Here is a 22972-nt window from a genome sequence, read left to right as displayed (position 1 = left end):
TATTGTTTCTGTGCACTTTCTAGTCCTGAGGTAGAAATAGACTTGCCAGTTTTTCTCCACTGAAAATGCAGTTAAACACATGGCTGACATTATTCTCAAATGTCAAACTATTCCACTCTAAAAAAATAATGGATTTTCCCTTCAGTAGATGAATGAATCAACAAAATGTGATGTATACACACAATGGAATTCTATGCTTCCATCAGAAAGAATGTCACAACCCCATTTGTTAGGAAATGGGAAGGTCTTGGAAAAAATCTTATCAAGTGAAGTAAGCCAGCCCCAAAGAAACATAGGTCCCATGGTTTTTCTCTTTGTAATAATTAGTATGCATCTAGGATAACCTTAGCAGATGAGCAGATTAGCTCAATAGCTATGTACATATGACCATATAAGATGATGCTAAGCAAAATGACCTCCAAGACATGGAGGAAAGAGGTCTTTCTTTGTTGTTGTTCTAATGTACTATGGGATTTCTTTTTTCTTTTGTGTTTTCCCCTTATGGTTTATCCCCTGTTGTCAGTATTCTATTTTGGTACCCTGGGTATTGTATATATGTCTCTCTGAACTAGGGAAGGGAAGGGGAACAACAAAATGGTGAGACAAAGGACAAAGTGGGAACCAATGCAACAGCGATACTCACAAGACAGTATGTTGGAAATGATCTGTGCAACGTGGGAGGGTTGAGGGGAGACAAGAGGGAGAAAAATGAGGGAGGGGGTAGCAAGTTAGACAAGAAACATAATCACTACCTTACTTATGTAACTGTAACCCCTCTGTACATCACCTTGACAATAAAATTAAAAAAGGAAAAGGAAAACAGTTTTGAAAAATGGACTTTCTTATTTCAATTTAATTGTAAAATGCAAGACTTCTAAGTTAGGTATATTTAAAAATTCTTTTACTTCTCTGTATAAAGTTTTAAACCAATTAAGAATGATTTTGCATATTTCTGCTTTGGTGTTGTCTATTTAATATTGAAGACTTGGGTAAATCCGTTAGACACTGAATTGTAATGGTTACAGAAAGTTGATTCTGGAAAAGGCAAGGAATGGAAAGGAAAGATCAATGAATAATTATTCACTTGTGACTCACCCCCAACTTATCTGTCCACCAGCAGATCACCTGTCTCAGTCTAAACGTACCCCACAATTAATTTAAACACACATTATAACTCTTAGTCCGATCACTCCTTTCTACGCTTAGCTCAAACACCCAAACATCCAAACTTGAATTCCCATGTATAGCCATCCGCTTCCCCATTTGGACTACTTGACAATGAAAAGAAAATTTGACAGATTTTTTTTTTTGCTATAAAATGAGAGAGAGCAAATATTTTGGATTTGTGAGCCATAAAGTCTCTTTTACAAATACTTAACTCTGCCACTAGACCATAAAAGTAGCCATGGCAAATCCGTGAATAAGTGTGGTAGTATTGCAATAAAACTGTTGGGACACTGAAATTTGAATTGTGTGTAATTTACACCTGTTATGAAATTGTCTTCTTTTTATTTTTCCAGCCAATGGCAAAAATCCATTCTTGGTTCTTTGAGTCATGAATACATGTGGCCTGTGGCCTGTTTTTCTATGGTCCCATAATAAATACACAGGCAATAAAGTTTAGGGCTGATCTAATGAAAATTCATTAAGTCCGTGTGCATAGAATAGAATATCTTAAAGTAAATCTATTGCTACTCCTACTTTCTTTATTAAATTTTATCAGCTTTAGTGAGATGTAATTAGCATATCCTATCATTCAGCCATTTTATTCAATTTAATAGTTCTCCAGTTTATCCACAAATTTGTGCAAATTCATCACTAAAATCTTAAATGCTTCCAGTACCATAAAAAATGCCATAAGTACTAGTAGTAACCCTCTATTTTATCCCTAGTCCCCTAAACCCTAGCAACCACTGTTCAGTGTTTCTCCTATTGATTTGTTTACTTTGGATATTACCTATAAATGGAATCCTATTATCATTCATGCTTTTTTGACTGATGTCATTTACTGATCACAATGTTTTTAGTATAGCATATATTAGTGGTGAATTCCTTTGTACTTCTGAATAATAGTGTATGATATCTTTTAGGTATAATAGTGCATATATTAGTGGTGAATTCCTTTGTACTTCTGAATAATAGTGTATGATATCTTTTAGGTATAATAGTATATGGTATCTTTTAGTTATCCTTTAGACAGATGATCAACATTTAGATTATTTCCACTTTTTGTCTAGAATGAATAATACTACCCTTAAGTTGTTTGTGCAGAAGTGTGTATCCTTGTCTCTAAGACTGAGTTGCTGGTACTCACTAGACACTGTGTTGAAAATGAACTATATAACTTGTGGGTGAGGATAGGAGGAAAACACTGGGAGGAGTGACGGAGTGACATTGTGACTCTTTACCTGACTTATGTAACTGTAACCTCTCTGTACATCACCATTGTAATACCAGTAAAAGAAGACAAAAAGAATGAGTTACTGGGTAAGACGGAAATTTCACCAAATTTTTTACTAATTTCTTGCTTTCTAATTTCATTTTATTTTGGTCTTACAACTTTGCATAATTTCAGTAATATTACTTTGGCACTAAGACTATTGATTTAGGCATAAAAAAGGCCTGCCTGCACAGGCAAATTTCTCTTTATATTTATAAAATTGTGATTCTGCTTGTTTTAGCTAGCTAAATAACCATTGCCATTGGAGAACTGTAAGCTTGTTGGTGAGATAGTCATAAAAGGTAACTTCCAGTACGAGAGGTGCATTTCACCGATGCAGAAACCAAGGCTGTGACTCACAAAGTAAATTATTCATATCTGGTAAAGTAAGGATGTTGCCAGACTACCTTATATCGCTTCAGAGAGAAGGTCCTTTCCACCAGTCTTTTCCATATCCTATCAGATCTGGTTATTATCACAGACATGAAATTATTCTCATATTCTTTTCAGAATATGAAATAAGAGGCTATTTAATTTTCCAATAATTTAATAAATATTAGACTTCCAACTCAGGGTGAATTGGTGCAGGGAGAATGTTGATTCTGCTTTTGGCAATTATCCAGAAGATTCCCTGAAGAACAGCTTAACCCTCATTGCTGGTAAAACTACTTCTCCAAGGAAAGCTGTAATCTTGGCAGCTTTTACAGTGCCAGTGAACTGTAAATAGCCCTGCATTCAAGCTTATACTTACTAAGGCTTTCTATTTTGATGTGAAGTTTAATACAGTTGGATCTCCTTAGACTGAGTATCCATCATCCAGGCTGGAGCTCTATCCAGATTTCATTAATTAATCTTGAGCACAATCATGCATTACATTGCATTGCTCAACCCCCTTCTGGGTTGAAATTATTAAAATAGAATCCCTTAAGAACAGTTGGCAGTGCTTATATTATATAACTCAGTATCACCTTTTTCCATGAAAGGAGAGAATAAAAGTGAATTTCTTTGCTCTGACATATCCAAAGAGCAAACTAGTATGGATCTAGCAGTATAAGCTGGACCCAGAAGTGTGCAGATTATCTGAGCAAAACCACCTGCATTCTGGAATGTCAGATCTTTCAAAGTCAAAACTTGCAATAACATGGTCTATTGGTGTGTTCTCTCTCTCCCTCTGTTTCTTTCTCTGTTCCCTCCACCTTTACCTTCACCTTCATGTGTATATACTAGCTCCTAAATCTTCCCTCTGCAATAAAAAGAAAATAAATTATATACTAAGTTTAATTATCTACTGCCTAAAGTGAATTTTACCTGCACATTAGACATCCATTTAAAATTAGCCTTTTGAGTTTTTTGTTTGTTTTTATTTTAATGTTTTATAATACCTTTGAGTTTCCGTATAGACTTAAGTTTTCTAAATGGAATTCTTAGAGTTCTTTCTCTTTCACTCTTCAATATTGCTAACCAAGAATTCCTTTCAATGCTTTATGAATTTCCATATTGTTAGCTTCTTTATATTTCCCAGTGTCAACACTATTTTATACCTTAGTATCTTGTCTTGCACTCACTCTTCAATGCAATGCAAATGAGATTCCCCAAAATATGATTCCTGCTGTCCAAACACGCTTCCTTCTGTAATTGACATCTAGTTCATGCATTGGACCCTCTACTTGGAAGAGAATCACAAATATTTATGGAGTTTCAGCAGTCACAAGCATCTATAAAAGAGTATTCAGCAACATAGTAATAATGCATTCTTTGTAGCAAATACCTCTTGGATTCTCTTCCTTTTAATCGGTTGACATGAGTGTTTCTAAACAAAAAACACATTTTCTACTTAACAGTATTTGTAGTGTTTCTATGTTGGATCATACGGATAATCTTCTTTATCCTCAACATAACATGATGAGGAACCACAAATGATGGATAGATAGTGACTAACCAACTCTCTCAAAACTTTTCTGGAGGAATTCCAGAGACAGCCAGAGATTTGACATTCTCTAGTCCAGTATTCACACGCCGTCCACCTTGCCTTTCTAAACAGCATGTGTGTCAGAGTCTTAAAACCCACCACACTGCCACCCAGGAAGCAGGGAAGCATTTAGTGTTGTGCTGTTGATCCCAACTTATTGGCCTTTGACAACAGTCTCCATTTTCTACCCCTAACTACCTAGCCAGACTCATAAAGATCCTGCAGGCCAGATTCAGCTCTTGGAGTCCAGCATGTGTGAGGCTTTAACTTTCATTCCGTTCCCCTTCCTTCCTGATCGTGTCTCCTTCCTGAAGTCCATCCTTTCTGAACTTTTACCTTCTTACAACTTTTCACTCTCAGAGACAAACGTGTTGATGTTGAGGATATCCTCATGTTCCTCTTCCAGGAGCATTTCACACTTGCGTTTGAGAGGACGTGTCTGCTAAGTGCTGGAGTGTCGGTTTGGGACGGAGGGTCGGTGGCCTCCTTGGACAGGTGTTGGCATTCCAGACTGAAGTGTGCCTGTGCAGGGGGTGGCCCTTTAGTTCTGAGATGCGCCATGTACAGTTCCTCCACGGAGGAGTGGGGTCTGTGCAGGTAAAGGAGTTTCTCTTGTCCACCGTATGAGACTACAGCCAGAAGACATTGTGTACAGGGAACCAGGGAGGAGGAACTAAATAAATAATAAACAAATGTCTAATGGTCAAGCCACATAGTCTGTGTAATTTGTAATATGTTTATGGCGACCTCAGTACAGGTAAGCCTGCTTTTCTGGTTTCACAGAGAGCTCTGCTCTCCCTCCCCTCCCCCCAGTTTTATGGTCAGCATCCTGGGGGAGAGGCACATTATCAAGAAATGTGCGTGGAGTCCACACTCTCGTCTTTAACCTACACAGCCAGCCATTGCCCGTTGATGGTTCTCCATGGGACATCCACTGCCAACCAAAGAAGGGGGATTTCCTCCCTTTATACAAAAGTGATGAGATTCAGGGTGCCTATGTAACACAGGAGACAAGATGCCTGAGGCTCTGGAACGTTGGGAGAAACTGAACAGGATTCATTGCAATCACAGACTGACAAGTTGCATTGAAACTCCTTTGTACACCTGCTTAGATGATTATTTTTAAAACTCATAAAAAAGAATGAGAATTTCAAAAAGTAAAAATGGAGGCTTTTCTACTAATTTTGGGGGGAGGTGTACATATGATTGCCCTTTCAACCATCCCAATGTGCGCACACACACACACACACACGCGCGCATACATGGATAAATCAGATGACAGTTTTCTAAATAATGGAAATTTTTTTCAGTCAGTGCACATTCACTGCTGATAACATTAAGAGATTTCTGGGAATAGAATTGCTTTAAAATTCCAATTTCAGTGGTGGTTAAATATTCAGAGAAGTAAGTATTTTTTTTCAGAGTAGCTTTATAGGACATCAATTTCGATATTTGTTCTTTTAGCAATAAATGAAGAGAATTTGAAAGGTGACAATTTGTAATACCTTAAAGGAAATAAAAAACAAAAATAAACTATGCTCATACATCTTTTTGTATGTTTAGTTATAATAACTCAGAATCATACCTTCCTTCAAAAAGAATAATTGCTAAAACAAAGAACAAAGTCTTCTACATTATATGAAAAACTGCTTCAAATTCATTTTAAATTGTAAGGTATATGTGATTAAGATGAAGGTTCATATAATATTGTTCATTAATTAATAACTCCAATATTAACCCAAAATTGTTTCCAACAATTTCTTCTATGACAGCCATTTCAATTGTATCCTCATTATCCTCCAAACACTACTTTTAGTGTGTCTTGTCATGTCTTCTATAATGCAGAATGTCATGACTAACATTATTCCAACAGATTTTTCTCTTCAGTCAAATGGAATAAAAATAATGTACTAAGCATAAGCTCATTGAAAAGTATAAAAATTGACTGATTCATATTATGCAAATATAATTATTAACCTGACAACTGCAGGATAGAAACTTTAGTAATGATTTCATTTAAATGACTAATATGAAAAACTCATATTGGAATATATTATATATGAGCCAAATCACTATTTTATTTGATCCCAAGTAGAAATATACTTAAGTATAGGTTATTTTAAAGTCTAAATTTTATGTTTACATCCTTGCTAAAGTGGACTGCTGTTTCCTTATAATTACATTTCTATTGGTTTTCAAAATCTAGGAATTTTTTCTTTTTTAATTTCTAAATTACTGTGTTTCTATTGTTTTGCAAAAAATATTTGACATCTGGAGTTTTAATTCCATGCATGTATATTTATGAGAGAGAGACAGACAGACAGAGAGAGAGAGACAAAGGGAGAAAGGCAGAGACAGAGAGATGGAGAGAAAGAGAAAGGAGAGGAGGGGGGGAGACAGAGAGGAAGAGGGAGATTGAATAGCACCACTCATCCAAGTATGTCTTTTTTATTCTATTTTCAAAGAATTATTTTTTCCTTTAGGGTAAAAAGTCACATTTTGACCTTGAATATATTATGGATATATGGAATATGATGTCTTATTATACCGAGCTATATTACTTAAAACCCCCATTTGGAGTCATCTATGATAACTAAAAGGAAATCAAGAGAAATGGGACCATACTGTAACTGATTATATGTTTATGTGCTTCTTTGCATACTAAAATTATACCAGATATATTTTTATGTACTTAGGTAGTTGTTCTGTGGGGCTAGATGTTTGCATCCATGTTGGAAACTGCGTTGTCTTTTGTCTAGTTGTTTTTCAATGAATGTGTTCGTATTTTATTATGATGTAATCAAATTCATTTACCTAAGGGTTTCTACATCCTCCCTTCTGGAGGGAGTAGAGTAAGATAGAATTTTAAGACAAATTTTTATCTATGCTCAAAAGACTTTCATATACTAAAACACACATGGTCTTACAGAGTGCTTCTCCCTTGCTTCATTCTGTGTCGGAATAAATAAGGTCCTTTAGTAAGCTAGTTTTAAATAAGGTAACTGACATTATAGTACTCACTGTTAGTAGCCTCTATATCTATATGTATCCTCAATAAATCTGGAAAACAAAAGAAATAAGCAAATTTGCAAAACATTTTCAAAGTTAATTCACCCATTAGAACAGGTTTTTCTGTGTAGTGAGCAGTATAAATAAAATATATTCTTTATTTCATCCTGCCCTTTATTTACCCCACATCAAATCGACAGAGTCTTGATGATTTCACTTTCACTGTAAGTCTCCAGTTGAAGGTAAAACCTTTTATCTCATTCTCCTTTAGCATCTGTCAGGATTTTATATTTGTAAAGTTGCACAAAATGTCTTGTAAGGGTTTTGGTTGAAATTGCATTTATGGATTAGTGTGTGTAGAATCAATGTGAATCATTATCTTGCTCATATATCTTTCCAGTTACTTAGGACTTTCATGTCTTCCCAAAAAGTTAGGCCTTTTTCCTAGGATAATGATCTCTTTTAGATTTATAACTATATTTCACATTTTCAATTTCATTTTAAAAGGTGTATATTCTTTTTAAATTGTCCACATGTTTGTTGCTGAAGAAAAAAGCAATAGATTTCTGTATATAGATCTTAGGTTCAGCTAATATTCTGAAATCTCTACTACTCTCTCAAGTATCTTTCTTTTTTAAATGTATTTTATTGTTGTTATTAAGGTTAGTTGTACAGAGGGGTTACCATTTCTGAAATTTCTATTTTAATGCTTTCCCATGAATTCACCTACTTTTTAATGTTAATAGTTTTCATAAGTAATGACAGATTTGGTGTTTTATACTTTTCCAGTCACAGTATAATTTTCTTTGTCCTTAGTTTATGAACTTGCTAGTATTTACAGTAGCTGGCTGACTATATCTGCTTTATTTATCATAATGAGCATTTCTATTATGTTCCTAGATTTAAATATTCTGCCCTTAAGCAGTAGTTTCACACTTCCATAGGCCATATTAAAGGATAAATATCTTAAGTTCCTCAGACTTTTAAGCAAAAGAAGAAAATGATTTAGAGTAAGATTATCATGATGAGCTTTAAATGTCATTAAAATAAATCTACTGATTCTAGAAAATAATTGATACCTATATAATTCTAAGTGGCAGAAAATGTTATCTAAAAATTATTGTATTATCAATTAACTATTATTCCAAATATTTCAGTAGTCACACCATACTAAATAAGACATAGCTTAAGAATTATGATATCTACAAAACATTTTAAAAATTAAATACAAAAATCTTACCAAATATAAGTGACATATCAACGAAATCTGGGCCAAATTAAATAACTATATAATTCTCTATCTACAAGGTCTCTTAGCATCAAGAATTTTCCAGGACAGTTAATGGACCAAATAATCAATGAGCATAGGATCAAGAATGTAAGAAACAACTACAATCCTTTCTTTTATTAAAACAATGAACTTGGAAGTAAAATCAAGCCCATTGAAAAAGTGTCTATTTGGTATTTGGCAAATACCAAAGTTAGGTAATTTAGTCATTTCTAAACAGAATTTAAGGTAACAGAATTCATTAGGTTAAAAGATGAATAAAAGTGAAATCTGCTAGATATCTGTGTGTGTGTGTGTGTGTGTGTGTGTGTGTGTGTGTGTGTTGTATGTGAGCCAGTACAGACACTAGAACTCAGTGCCTGTGCACTGTCTCTTCACTTTCTTGCTCAAAGTTCACACTCTACCACAGCTACTCTACCAGCATTTTGATGGCTGATTGTAATTCGGAGTCTCACACACTTTCCTGTTAAGGCTGGCTTTGACTCTGGCCATTGGATCTCCATTTCCTAAGGAGCTAGGATTACAGTCATATGGAAGGGGCCCAGCTATACATATCTTGTTACAACTAAAGTTTAGAAGAAAATGTTTTGTTTTTAAGTATTCTTAACTTCTCAGAAATACACTTAGCTTCTCAAAAATACATCTCATCTTTATAACTTGATGGTGATCAACAATCCATGTTTTCCATGTTAGAATCAGAGAAATGAATGTTGGTTAATTTAAAAATTATGGTTATTTCTGGTTGTTAAAACTTTCCTGTTTCCGTTTTTATCTTCTCTATACTTTTACATGCTCCAAATCTTCACAGCTGGAATCAACATCATTTTTTTTTAAAATCACACAAATATTCTTGATTATACTTTGAACAGTTTAAGTAGAGGTAATAGATTCACCTATTCACAGATTCACTTTATTGCTTTATCTTCCATGTAGCCCAGTATTTTTTTAGGGGTTTTGAATAATAATCTAGTTCAAGTCTCATTTTATGTGAAAAAAATAAACTCAAGCCATTGTATAAACTGTCTAATACCATTTAGCATGTTAGTGGCCAAAGATAAATTCAATGAATCATCAACTCCATTTCCAAGCATTCTAGGACTAACTTAATTGTTGGACACTAATTATAAGTAAGGCATACTTGTAAGATCTGAACTATTTCTGCGTTTAAAACTGTGTGAACCTTATATGAATATGTAAGTTATTCCTGTCATGATTTTCATTGAATCAGGAAATATGTCTAACAAATGTACTTTAGAGGTATTTTCAAAAGATACTTGACCAAGATTCTGATAAAAATCTCTTCTGCAGGGGAGATTCTCTCCGCTTCCTATGATTTTTATAACACTATGTCTTAAAAGTATATTGACAGTGTAGTCCAACCTGTCCAAGATATATCAAAGATACTGTCTGCAGCGAAAATAAGCTCCTTAGAAAGCTTTCAGGGTTGCTATTTTTTTCCCTGAAGGAATGATTGAAAGATTTTCAAAAAGGATTTGAATCTAAGCAGAGATTAAAAATAAAAATGTCATGTTCAATTTGATGTTTTATGATTGTGACATATGAAAAAATACCACAAAGCTACAGAGCTATCATTATTTTATTGAAATCTAAGGTAAACAGGCTCTTTTCACATCTGTCTTTTGGGTTGGAATGACTGCATGTTAAAGAGAGAAATGTTACTTTGATACATGAGAATCTGTATGAAAAATAAATATGGAAAGAGTAAGGAGAAAAAGAGTCTTAAAGCAAATTCTGTAGTATCCAGAATATAAGGGAGACTTCTCATGGTCTCATGTTCAATGTCATCTCTTTCATGCCCTCTAGACCTTACCTTTTATCTTCTGGAATAAGAATATTTAAGGGCTTGGCACTTTGAATGACTTATGCTTCTTCTGCTGTCATCTTTCCAGCCATTATTTACTTACATACCAAGAGAATTCACTCCTTAAAAGTATATGTATATACATACATACATACATACATACATACATACATACATACATACATACATACATACATACATACCATACTCATATATAAAGTTTATACACACATACTTTACTTTTTTTTTTGTTAGTGATGGGACTTGAACTCTGAGCTTGGGCTACTCTTCCTCAGCTCTTTAGCTCAAGACAAGCACTCTACCACACTTGAGCAACAGCACCGCTTCTGGTTTTCTGGTGGTTCATTCTCCAATGAAAGTCTCACAGACTTTCCTGCCTGGGCTGGCTTTGAACCGTGATCCTTAGATCTCAGCCTCCTGAGTAGCTAAGATTACATGTGTGAGCCACCAGTGCCTGGCCTCTCATACTTCACTTTTTACTTAAGTGGTATGTTTATTTGTTCATCTGTTTCCCCAGATTCCCTTGAAGGTAATTATAAGTTTTATTCACCACTAAGTGTGATGTTTTTCACAATTTCCAAGTATATTTACTATGTGATTTGAATTTGAAGGTTAGCCATGAAAACTACAAACTTTAAACAAATTATTTTATTGTAAAGATGCTGTACAGAGGAGTTACAGTTACATGGGTAAGGCGATGAGCACATTGCTTGTCCATCACTGTTACCCTTCCCTTGTTGTTGTCCCACTATCCCTTCCCTCCCCCCATTCTCCCCACCCCAGCCTACCCACACCTCCACGTGATGTTGTAAAGCTCATTTTCAATATACTGTCCTGTGGGTATCGTTGTTGCAGACTTTTGAAATCTATTTTAATGTTCAAGATAATTCACTAAGCAGAAATGTCGCCATTTTCATGATGGAGAAATTGATGTGTATAAGGAGGAGGCCAACAAAGCAACAAAAGACAGATTTGTGCACTGAGGATGTATATTATCCAGAAAGATTGACTATAACATTGGATTTTAAAAATAAAAACTATATGTAATCATTTATGAAAAACAGGTGCTACAGAAATGTATATTTGTTGGGACAATTATTACCCTTTCATAGGGACTGAAATGTATGACTATAGGTTTTCTATACATAGATATTGACCCCTATGGGAATATATTGGACAAAATGTTTGATATATATAGTTGTGCACTTGACAGCCAACTGCTAATAACAGGAATAGGGAAACTACCACATGGCTGATCTATAAAATGATCAAGGCATAAAGGCCATATAGAAGTAGATCCTGGCAACATTACATTCAACAGGAAAGCTTAATAAACTCCAAAATATCTTCCTTTCTGAGAAAGCGTTATTTTGACTAGAAGTAGCCAGCTAGGTTGACCAGAAGTCAATTTATTCATAACACACAAAAGATGTTGGCAAGTAGTTGTGAGTCTCTAGGAGGGAAAGTAAGTATGAATAAAAGAAAAGAAAAAAAAAAACAAACCAAAGCAAAACTAGTCTCATAGACAGACTGGGGATGGTACATTAAACCTTGTATGTTACACTTAGGTCAAAACAAAATTACTTTATAGAATCTCAGAAGCTTGGGAGGTGGGAGATGGGAAGGGATGGGAAGGGGAAACACAGGAGGTGGCTACAATGCTTGATAAGAAATGTACTCATTACCTTGCTCATGTAATTGTAACCCCTCTGTACAGTATTTCACAATTAAAAATTTTTTAAAAAATCTCAGAAACTTCCAATCCTGCTATGATATTTAAGAATACTCTATTATTACTTTGGCATGCAGAGTAATCCAGAAAATAAGGCAGATGCAGGCCAGGTATGTTCTGATAATAATCATTGAAAATAAGTTATTTCATGTAAGAATAATGAAACGTAGGTCATGAACTTCTCTGTGTATCCATTGCTTACATTATGTCTTAATATGGACCTAGTCCATCACAACTTAGATTATGGGGTAGAGAGTAGTTACCAAGAGAGGTGAGCCTTGGGCTTTGCAGCAGACGTTGCGGTGGCTTTTTATGTTGTGCCACATGGTTTGAGGAGCTTTAACAAATTGCTTGAGTTTAAATGATGTGTAATATTTGCCGTTCTGTGTTTTTGTCAGAATTCTCTGTGCCCCTGTGAGAAGCTACCACGCATTTTCGATACCTGCTCACCAGATGTGGAAGTAACACCTCCTCAGCCAGAATTCCACTTTGCCTCTCTTTCAAGACCCCAGAGAAAAACACATTGCAAGGTTCCCTCAGACTCCCGTTCAAAGCCACTTATTTTTTTAATAGACAAGCTGAAGCTATCTGGAATTTTTGGAAATTTGTGCACATTAGATATCAGTACTTTGCAATGTTAGTATCTGGGCCAAAAGCTGTGTGGTGCCTGCTTTCTGTACTGTAGTCAGTCTAATGAATGGTTTATCCTAGCACCTCCAAAAGCATGCTTATCTGAGACAGCCATCTGCTATTCTGAGAAATACTAGGAGGATCAAGTCTTCTGTCTCTATTTTCCTTATTGTTTCTTCTTAGAAACAGGGACCAAAACTAAATAGGAAACCAAATATCTGCGTAAACTTCAACATACAATATTGTCTTACCTTTTATTTTTTTGCTTATAATTGCATTTAGCTAAGTTAAAACACTCCACCTCCTTTTGCCTTTATTATTATGTTTTTCAATATTTCATTGTGAAAATACCATACAGAGGGCTTACAATTACATGGGCAAGATAATGAGTACATTTCTTATCAAACATTGTAGCCTCCTCCTTTGTTACCCCTTCCCATCTTTTCCTCCCCCCCACCCACCCCACCTCCCGCCCTGCCCCACCCCTGCCCGGCCAAAGTTGTAAAGTTCGTTTTCCAACATAACGACTTGTACATCTCATTGTTGCAATGGGTCCACCTGTATCCCCTATTTAAAAGGTTTGTTTTTGCCCTTCCCCTCCAAAAATTATACCAACATCAAAGACAATGAAAGCAGGAGTTTTACCATGGGGGAGGGACATACAAAGCAACAAAGAAATCATCTTATAAATATGTTAGAAACAATCACAAGAAATAAAAAAGCATTTGAATCCTTATCTTGGAGTTCATTTTACCTAACATCAACTCATCTGACCATTTCTGCTTGTCTCAAACATATATTATTGCAAATAAAGGAAACCATGGGACTTATGTTTCTTTGGGCCTGGTGGCTTACTTCACTTAATATAATTTTTTCCAAGTCTTTCCAATTCCTAACAAATTATTATTTTTTTAACAATTTTATTGTATTATAGAGGTGATGTACAGAGGGATTACAATTATATGAGTCAGGTAATGAGTACATTTCCTTTCATACAGTGTCTTCTAGTCCCTCATTCCTTTGTTATTTTTCAAACCGGATGTCCTGTGTATGCCCTGCTAGCCTGGACCTTGATACTCCTATTTATGCTGCCCTCATAATTGGGAAACCACGCAGTGCCATGCATCTAGCTAGTGACTGAGATGGGTTCTCTCATATATGGTTAGGCTGACTTCAAACTACAATCCTGCTGATCTCCTCTTGAATAGCAATGATTATCAACAGAAGGCACTGGCAAGTAACTCATATGCTGTGACTTTTAAAATTGTAATTCAACAACCATAGACAAAATGGCATATATCTAGATAGCTTAAATCAAATGCTGGAATGCATACGTCTAGATAAATACAACACTATTAGCAGTCATGGATTTCCACGCTGTTCTTCCCACATACCGTTACACCCCACCACATCAACCACCTTTTGCTGGTTGTGATGGAAGAAGCCACGGTGGTACTAGTGGAATACTCACCACCTAATTGAGTGGGAGGGAGAGGACTCTTGTCACATAAGTGTGTATCTACAAGCTGTGGAATTTGGTTTTGCTGGTGTGCAGAATTTATGTGGAGGAATCTAGCATTATACATTCTTTTGTTTAAACTGTTTCTTTCATTCCACATCATTTGTAGATTTGTCCATGTAATCATACTTAGACTTTTTGCACGGCTGCCTTGTATTTAATTGCAGATATAAACCACAATGGCTGGATCCAAGACTTTTATGAATAAGGCTAACATGAACATTTCTGTACAAGGTATACATTTCACTGCCGGGTACATGACTCAGGGTAGAATTGCCAGTTTCTCGATGACTTTTTATTAGAGTTTCGTAATTCCAAAGTCACCTGGAGAAGAGTTCCTCCAGTACAACGTGAACCCCTTGGCTCTCCATCTCAGCCAGCACTTGCTATTGTAAAATGTTCAATTTTGTTTTTGTAAGTAGTACAGGGATGTGTCATCAGACATTCCTTCAGATTTCCAAGTGTCAGTGAACCCGAGGACTTCTATAACCTTAGTGGAGATCTGCAAAGCTCTGCTTCATAAATACCTGTATTGTCTTTTCTCTTTTGGAATTCTTGGAGCTCGTTCCCAATTCAGTGTATGTTCTATCACACAATCATGTGTACATCAAGTATCTTCTCAGCTATTACTTGATTTTTACTTCTTAGTCTTCCTTGATGATAAAAAATCAATTCTTATTTTAATTTCTTATTTTCTCATAATTATGTACTTGTGCCCTACTTTTCCCTAATTTGAGATCCCTGACAGGTTTATTACTCTACTGTATTTTTTTCTGTAAGCTTTAATTATCAGGTCTTTCATAATCGCGTCAAGAATCTATCCGATGGCCAATAGACACATGAAGAAATGTTCAACATCCCTAGCCATAAAAGAAATGCAAATCAAAACAACATTGAGATATCACCTCACTCCAGTTAGAACAGCAAAAATCAAGAACTCTAATAACAACAGATGCTGGAGGGGATGTGGACAGAAAGGAACCTTACTTCATTGTTGGTGGGAATGTAAACTTGTTCAACCACTTTGGAAAGCAGTATGGAGGTTCCTCAAAAGACTTCACATAGATCTCCCCTATGATCCAGCAATCCCACTTTTGGGCATTTACCCAAATGTTTACAAACAAGACCACACTAAAGCTACCAGCACAACTATGTTTATTGCAGCATTATTTACCATAGCTAAGATATGGAACCAACCCAGATGCCCCTCAGTAGATGAATGGATCAAGAAAATGTGGTATATATACACAATGGAATTCTATGCCTCCATCAGAAAGAATGACATTTCCCCATTTGTTAGGAAATGGAAAGATTTGGAAAAAATTATATTAAGTGAAGTAAGCCAGGCCCAAAGAAGCATAGGTCCCATGGTTTCCCTTATATGCAATATCTAGTATAGGTATGAGTCAAGCGGAAAAGGCCAGATAATGTGATGTTAGGAAAATGAACCCTTAAATATGTATTTTAATGTTTTCGTTTCTTTCATGCATGTATTTCTAATGCATTTATAAGATTATTCCTTTATTGCTTTGTATGTCCCTCCCCCACAGTGTAACCCCCGCTTTCACTATATTTGATATCAGTATATCATGTGGAGGAGATGGGGACAAACAAATCGTTTAAGGATTCAGGTGGACCTGTTGCAACAATGAGAAGTACAAAATGTCATGTCAAAACCAGCTTTACAATTTCGGTGTGGGGGGGGGGAGGGGGGTATAATTGGGTGGGGGGAGGGGGGTAAAATTGGGTGGGGGGAGGGGGGAGGCAGGGAAGGGAAGTGAAGGGTAAACAAAGGAGGAGGCTGCAATGCTTGGTAAGAAATGTATGCATTATTCTGCCCATGTAATTGTAGCCCCTCTGTACAGTATGTTCTCAAATAAAATAAAATACAATTAAAAAAAAAAAAAAAAAAAAAAAAAGAATCTATCCGATTCTTGGACCAAAAATGATGTGCATTCATTTGGGAAAAGGAGAGTTACATGGTTAAAATAAGTAAATAAAAAGAAATTCTATTTAGCTATCAGTGGAGCCATTTTTTCTTAAATAGACATGCAGATTTTTGCATTATAGAAGAGAATTTACCTGAAATGGATTCTGGGAAGGTCAATTTTCATTTGACTCTCATTATGTTTGCCCAGTGATCAGAGATCTGTTTACCTGAAAGCCTTTCTTATTGGCTTTGAAGTGCTTCACACCAAATATCTGCGTTGTGCCTGTTCCATTTCATTCCTACGTTTGTGCAGATTAACAGGATCTTACTTACTGTGTCCTTGTAATTAATATGGGCATTTTATATGACAGATCCTCCCATTTTGTTGTTCGTTCTTATTTCAGTCCTTCCAATTTCTAGTTTTCAGTTGTTTGGTGTTCTTTTGCAGACTTGGAAATCGCCCATCGTGCATGAGCACTGGGCTGGGTTGCCGTCTGTTTCGTCAGTTTCTCATCTTCTTGTACAATCACGTGTAGGCTGGCTGATTTACATGATCGTTCCCATAGATACATAGATACCATGTTTTTTTTTTTTTTAATGTTATCCTGATTTTTTTTCTATTCCCATCAGCTTGGATTTGTAATTTTGGGACTGCATTTGCCGATGCTCACCAGTTCAGACTCTTAACCATTCTGCTGAAATAACCTCTGAGGGTTTCGAAGGGCCTCATATGCCTGCCCACTCCCACCCCCCCCCCCCCCCCGGAGTAGTTCAGATAAGATCCTAGCATCTCAGTACATAACTAACGCAATTACATTTATTTAGGCTTTGCTTAGATTGCAATCTGCAAGTCACCTAATTCAAGTAATCTTGAAAGTGCGCTCTAAGGTTCTACTAGATGGTACTGATTTGTATAGTTTCAAATATAAGGTGGACTGTTCATGACATCTCTTGTTTGTTGATTACCGTAATTGATTTATAAGGAAGGGAGTGGGCACAGACTCAGGAATTGGGGGTTTCCAGACCAGAGGTTGCTCTTCTTGGCCCCATTCATGAGGTTGGCCTGGACACAGGCAGAAGTGCCAATGGCCAGTTCCAAAGCTCCATGCAGGATATGTCCGAGACCAGCCTTGGCAATGGCCTGACTGAATTCAGTGCTCCTCCCCAGGGCGCCTCCACCCTGAGTCTCTTCGCTGACCCCTGTGAGGGGAGGGGCGCTGCAGGAATCTCAGAAGGAAGCCCCACTCCAGATGGCTGCGCGGCTCACTCTCCCACAGCCCTAACGCTGGGCCTCGGTGTTCTCAGAGACGGGTCAGCCATCCTCGTCCCGTGCAGAGATGCTGTGCACCACTGGTCAGTGCCGCTCACAAATGCACTTGTTTATCCGCTGTCACTTGTCCATCCACTGGAACGAAAGGACCAGGAGGCAGGGCGTTTGCTTCCATGAGGACAGAGAGAGTCCATGAATTCCATTGCTTTCTTTTGTTTTCTTTCCCAGTCTCATTTTTTTCTGTTCCCAAAGATCAGCATAATCAGATATGTGTATCCCAATTATTTTTTTATTGTCAAGGTGCTGTAGAGGGGTTACAGTTACATAAGTAAGGTAATAAGTACATTTCTTGTCCAACTTTTTAACCACTGTGTCATAGGACCTAGAGTTCTCAAGTACTGTTTGAATAACTGAACACATGACACAATGAGAGGAGGTCAGGTGCTCTGGTGTACACACAGCAATAAGGAGAAGAGCTAGTGTTGAAAGATACCAGAACTCACACATTTCCTGTTCCAGAGATGACTTCACTTGTTTGTTGCCTTGATATGGCCCCATCGTTCACCATTCACCACAAATAAATAATAGACGCCGATGCCCCTCAGTGTCATGTGTAGGTAGATGATGATGATAATGATGATGATGAAGATAGATAAAACCTTTTTCAGAAAAAAACACTCAAATAGGGAATACTTAAATATGGATCTCTTTGAGATTTTTCAAAAAAAAAAAACATCTGTAGCTACTAAGTTTCTATGAGTCCCATGCCTCTTTAATGCCATAGACTCTGGAGTTTGACAATTCCTATAATCAAAAATTCCTCCAAGTTCCCAACCAAACTCATACTTGAAGTACAAGGTTCATTAGGCCAACAGCTTGTAATGGACTAGGCCCATTAAATCCAACTTTGGGAAAGTTAACGCTTGTGAATGAGCTCTTGCTAAGTAATGTAATTACAGCTATGAAGGAAAGCCAAGAAATCTTCCATGTACTTTGAAGTGAGTTTTAAATAGAAAAAGGGTGTCTTTTGAGTAAAATCACCTTGAAAAGGAGAAAGCATTAAGAGAAAAAGATTGCCATGTAGTAAAATGCTTTTTATCAGATGGAAGAGGATTAAGAGGGTATCTAATTATTGCAAGTTGGTTGGCTGGCTCCTAGAGTGGAAAATAGAAGTGCGCAGCAGCTGGGGCTCCTGGGGAATTCTGGAGTCCTGGCATCAATGTGGAGTTTTCTCTAAGGAGAATCCAGGGGTACCCTGAAGCCGGTTGGGTGAGCCCAGCTGCATGTTTTGGAGAGGGTTCTCAGTGAGGAGGTAAGTCATCCTGCACACAGAGCCATGCTGTATCCAGAGAGCAATCGTGGCAGAGCACAAAGCAATGTCACTTCTCGGGCACAGACCTGGGGAAGCAGAACCTTCTGGCAGACAGTCGCTCACCAGATGTCATTGAGGAGCCAGGAAGTGTCAGGGGAGAAGAGCGGAGCCTCTCCACCCACTGCCCCTGAAGGTCATTCACTGAGGGCTCAGGCCTGTGCGAAGTCAATGCAAATCAGGTCCTTAATCCACTCTTCAGATCTCCTTCACAGATTCCATTTCTGTGCATTGCATTTGTAAACAAAATGGAAACCTTTGCATTGTTCTGGGATTGTTTTTTCCTCGTAGGAGTGATTTTCTCATCTCTGACAGACATTTTTGCTGCCCATTTCCCTGGAGTTTCCCCTACATACTTATAGAAAGCATCACTTGGAGGGCATAAAGCAAATTATGGTTCACTAACAAAACCTGACTTGCTGGTAAGGTCATCAAGGTGAGGTCCCCAGGATTCTGCTCATTATATTCTGGTACAGGTGGTGTCCAGTGCCTTGGCTCATGCTGTATTTGACTTCACATTGACACAAAATGACACTTGAAAATTCTCCATCTCTGAAGGCATTTGACTCAAAAGCTATGTTTTTTGTTTTTTGTTTTTTTTTTTTTTTTTGGTCGTCCGTGGGGCTTGAACTCTTGGCCTGGGCACTGTCCCTCAGTTCTTCAGCTCAAGGCGAGGGCTCTACCACTTGAGCTACAGCACCACTTCCGGTTTTCTGGTGGTTTACTGGAGATAGGAGTCTCACAGTCTCTCCTGCCCGGGCTGGCTTTGAACCGCGATCCTCAGATCTCAGCCTCCTGAGTAGCTATGATTACAGGCGTGAGCCACCAGCGCCTGGCTTCGTAGTAAGATTTGTTTGTTTTGTTTTGTTTTTGTTTTTGTTTTGGGTCCGGTTGTGGGGCCTGAACTCTGGGCGTGGGCACTGTCCCTCAGCTCTTCAGCTCAAGGCTAGCACTCACCACCTAAGCCACAGCGCCACTTGTGGCTTTTTTCCTTTTTGCTTATGTGGTGCTGAGGATTCGAACCCAGGGCCTCAGGCATGCAAGGCAAGTGCTCTACCACTGAGCCACCTTCCCAGCCCTAAAAGCTATGTTTTAAAAAGCTATCCATTTATTAATTTTTTTCTAGCTTACATTTAAAAATTTAACAAGATATCAGATCAAAATATAATTAGTTCATAGCCTTGATAAATTCATATTGTTTTCCCAGTAAACTGTGTTACCATGACTTAGCTGTGAAATTTTCTTTGGAATTTTGAAGTATGAAAAATGCCATAAACAAGTATGAGATAAGCATGCCAGCATGCTTGGGTTTTGGAGAGGGTCCTCTTCGTGCTTTGCACACAGCAGATTTCTCCCTCTGGGCTCACCGGCCCTGCTCGTTCTGAGCAAGTGGATAAAGCTCCTCATGCCTGTTCTCATAAGAGCTCTAATTCCACCATCAAGACCAACCATTGAGATTGTATCCAACCCTATTGTCTCCAAGGTCCTCATGTCAAAATACTATCCAGTTGAAGGGTAGTAGAAGAGAATCTGGAAAAACGTATTTCAGTACCCAAAACCCAGGAGTGTGGACTGTTCGAACACACACACACACACACACACACACACACACACACACACACACATTTATGAAGGCTCTCTAATAATCCTAAGAAAGATTTCATGAAGTAGATAGACCTTAATCTGTAGATGAGGAAATCATGTTTTAAAGAAGCGTACCTAAATTCTCTGAGGTGAGCTGTTTAATGAATAACAGAACCTGCAGGAGAAAAATAAAACTGAAATATTCCAACTATGAGCTTACACATTACTGTATAATGGCCTCAATTCTAATACAAAGGTCTGGATGATAGTGGAGACTGAGTCAATTGTGAATAAACTGTTTTATGGAAAGTGTAAATTTGGTACTTTTTCCCTTTTTCAGATATGTATTAGTTAATAGAAATATACATAGCTACATTGCTTAACAATATTGAGCACATAGTGAAATATTAGTGGGAACTGATATTTTTATGCAATGTACTATTTAAATAGCTTTGCAGATTTTTCTTATATTTCAATCCTCTTAATTATGGAACCATGTGAGAACTATGAAAACTATCTTTGTATAAGATAATTTTTATCGTGCAATGTACAGAAATCCGGGTTGGGGTTTTGAATGTGCTAAGCCAGGTTAGTTTCTAAAGAACTTTTTTCTGTCTTATATTTAGTGTTCAGTTGGTGACTCTTGTATATCCACTGCGGGACTATCTTAGCGTACATGCTTTCCTTTTATTTCCACAATAATACTGTGATTGAAACATTATTTCTCCCAAATTAATGTGACAACACAGGCAGAGGGTTAAATAGCTTCCCATAATGCACAGCGCTGGGGAGGGGAGGGGCTGGAATTACAAGTGTGGCCTTGTTAGCTCCAGAGCCTGTGTTTGAAACTCAGTACTCTATGATTATTTCTATTTTTGGAAGGGGATTGTGCACTGACACGTCCATAAATGCCTACAGGGTACCTTAGTCAGACACCCCTTCACACTCCTCCTCATCCTCCTTCTTGCCATTTTCAGACTCATTTGGGCATCTAATGTCTCTGGATGCTGAATGCCTGCATCTAATATTCTGATTCTAAATATTTGTTCGAATTGAGTCGGGGGGGGCGGGGAATGTGGTATAGTCTTGTTGTATGAAGCACCTAGTCTGAAAGGAAAAGGGACCAAAGTTAGGAGCAGCCCTTTTGTAGAGAAACTTCTGTGCACAAAAGTATGGACCAGCCTGTCAGATCCGCTTTCTTCCCACGCCACACCCTTGTTTATTGGCGGGATGCTAAGTAACCTGTGCAAGGCTGGCCAGCAGCTGGTCAGCAGTCATACCCGGATGCAAAGCCAAGCCTGACCGACGCCTTCATCCTCCACTGTGCCGGACCACCTCTCCTCCTGTGTGTGCCGTTTCTAAATCTGTTACAACTTGACACGAGAATACTGTGATAATAAGAAGGCCAGAATTCTACCCCACCAAAGAACTCTACATAGAATTGAGTGCACTGAAGTGATTCAAGTCATATGCTGATATCATAATTTCTATTTGTATATTTTTATGCAAATTCACTGGAGGACTGGGAACAGGAAGGGACCAACAAACAAAACTAACCAAAGAGTCACACCACAGTGACCTAAGCACAAGGGGGTGGAAGGAGGCTGAAGCATCTCATTTCAAGGTGTGAGGTTATGAAAGACTCGAAATGAAAAGCGCATATGATCTCTAGAGGGCAGACGGACACATGGGTGTGTGCAAGCAGCTCAGCTATCATGGATGTATTTTTCAAGGCTACTGGGGAATATCCAAGGAAAAGAGCAGCAGTGGTGTAAGGGTGTGTGTTCATTGCTGTTCTACTGGTCTTTATGTGATTGTTCGAAGAGTGCTTGTTAGCATGGGAAATCCTGTCTTTCGGTGAATAAAAGCAATGCCCAGGGAACTTATATGAAAGAAATTTATTATCTGTCTTTTACTACTTGCGAATACACTGTGATGATTATGCGATAAAAAGACATAAAAGAGAAATATAGTGATGTATATTTCTGAAATCTTTCCCCAATGAATGAAGGAGAAATTCCAGAAACAAACAAACAAACATTCTAACTTGAGACTTTGAAAGTTGTGGGCAATCTGCACTTCCCAGGCTGTTGAATTTCTGGAAAGACACATTTTACTACTTTGCCTTTAAACTGACAGAGAACATTTGATGTGATAATGTGACAGACGTTCTCAAAGGCCACTATTGATTACTATTAGAGAATACGTCCGGTGTCATTAGTATTTGAAAAGTCAGGTAGATGTGTATTCAAATCTCAACATTATCTCTAACTTCATCTTAAAATAAAGGCAGCAGTAACTTCCTGTTTGATTCACTAATTAGGAAAATTGTATACATCATTTTGAAACTGATAATATTTAACAAAAGAGTAGTTACCATGAGACTACA

At 37.5% G+C, this 22972-nt stretch overlaps 1 protein-coding gene across 1 annotated transcript in view; it reads left to right on the top strand.

Annotated features, from left to right (window-relative positions):
• Dok6 (docking protein 6) overlaps window positions 1-22972 on the top strand; it is a 275916-nt gene that overhangs the window by 83850 nt on the left and 169094 nt on the right. The window lies entirely within an intron of this gene.

The sequence above is a fragment of the Dipodomys merriami genome, unplaced genomic scaffold, assembly GCF_024711535.1.
Source record: "Dipodomys merriami isolate MVZ:Mamm:240054 unplaced genomic scaffold, mDipMer1.0.p SCAF_2, whole genome shotgun sequence".
Lineage (NCBI taxonomy): Eukaryota > Metazoa > Chordata > Mammalia > Rodentia > Heteromyidae > Dipodomys > Dipodomys merriami.
Note: the sequence above shows the minus strand (reverse complement) of the source record. Positions and strands in the feature narration are given on the sequence as shown.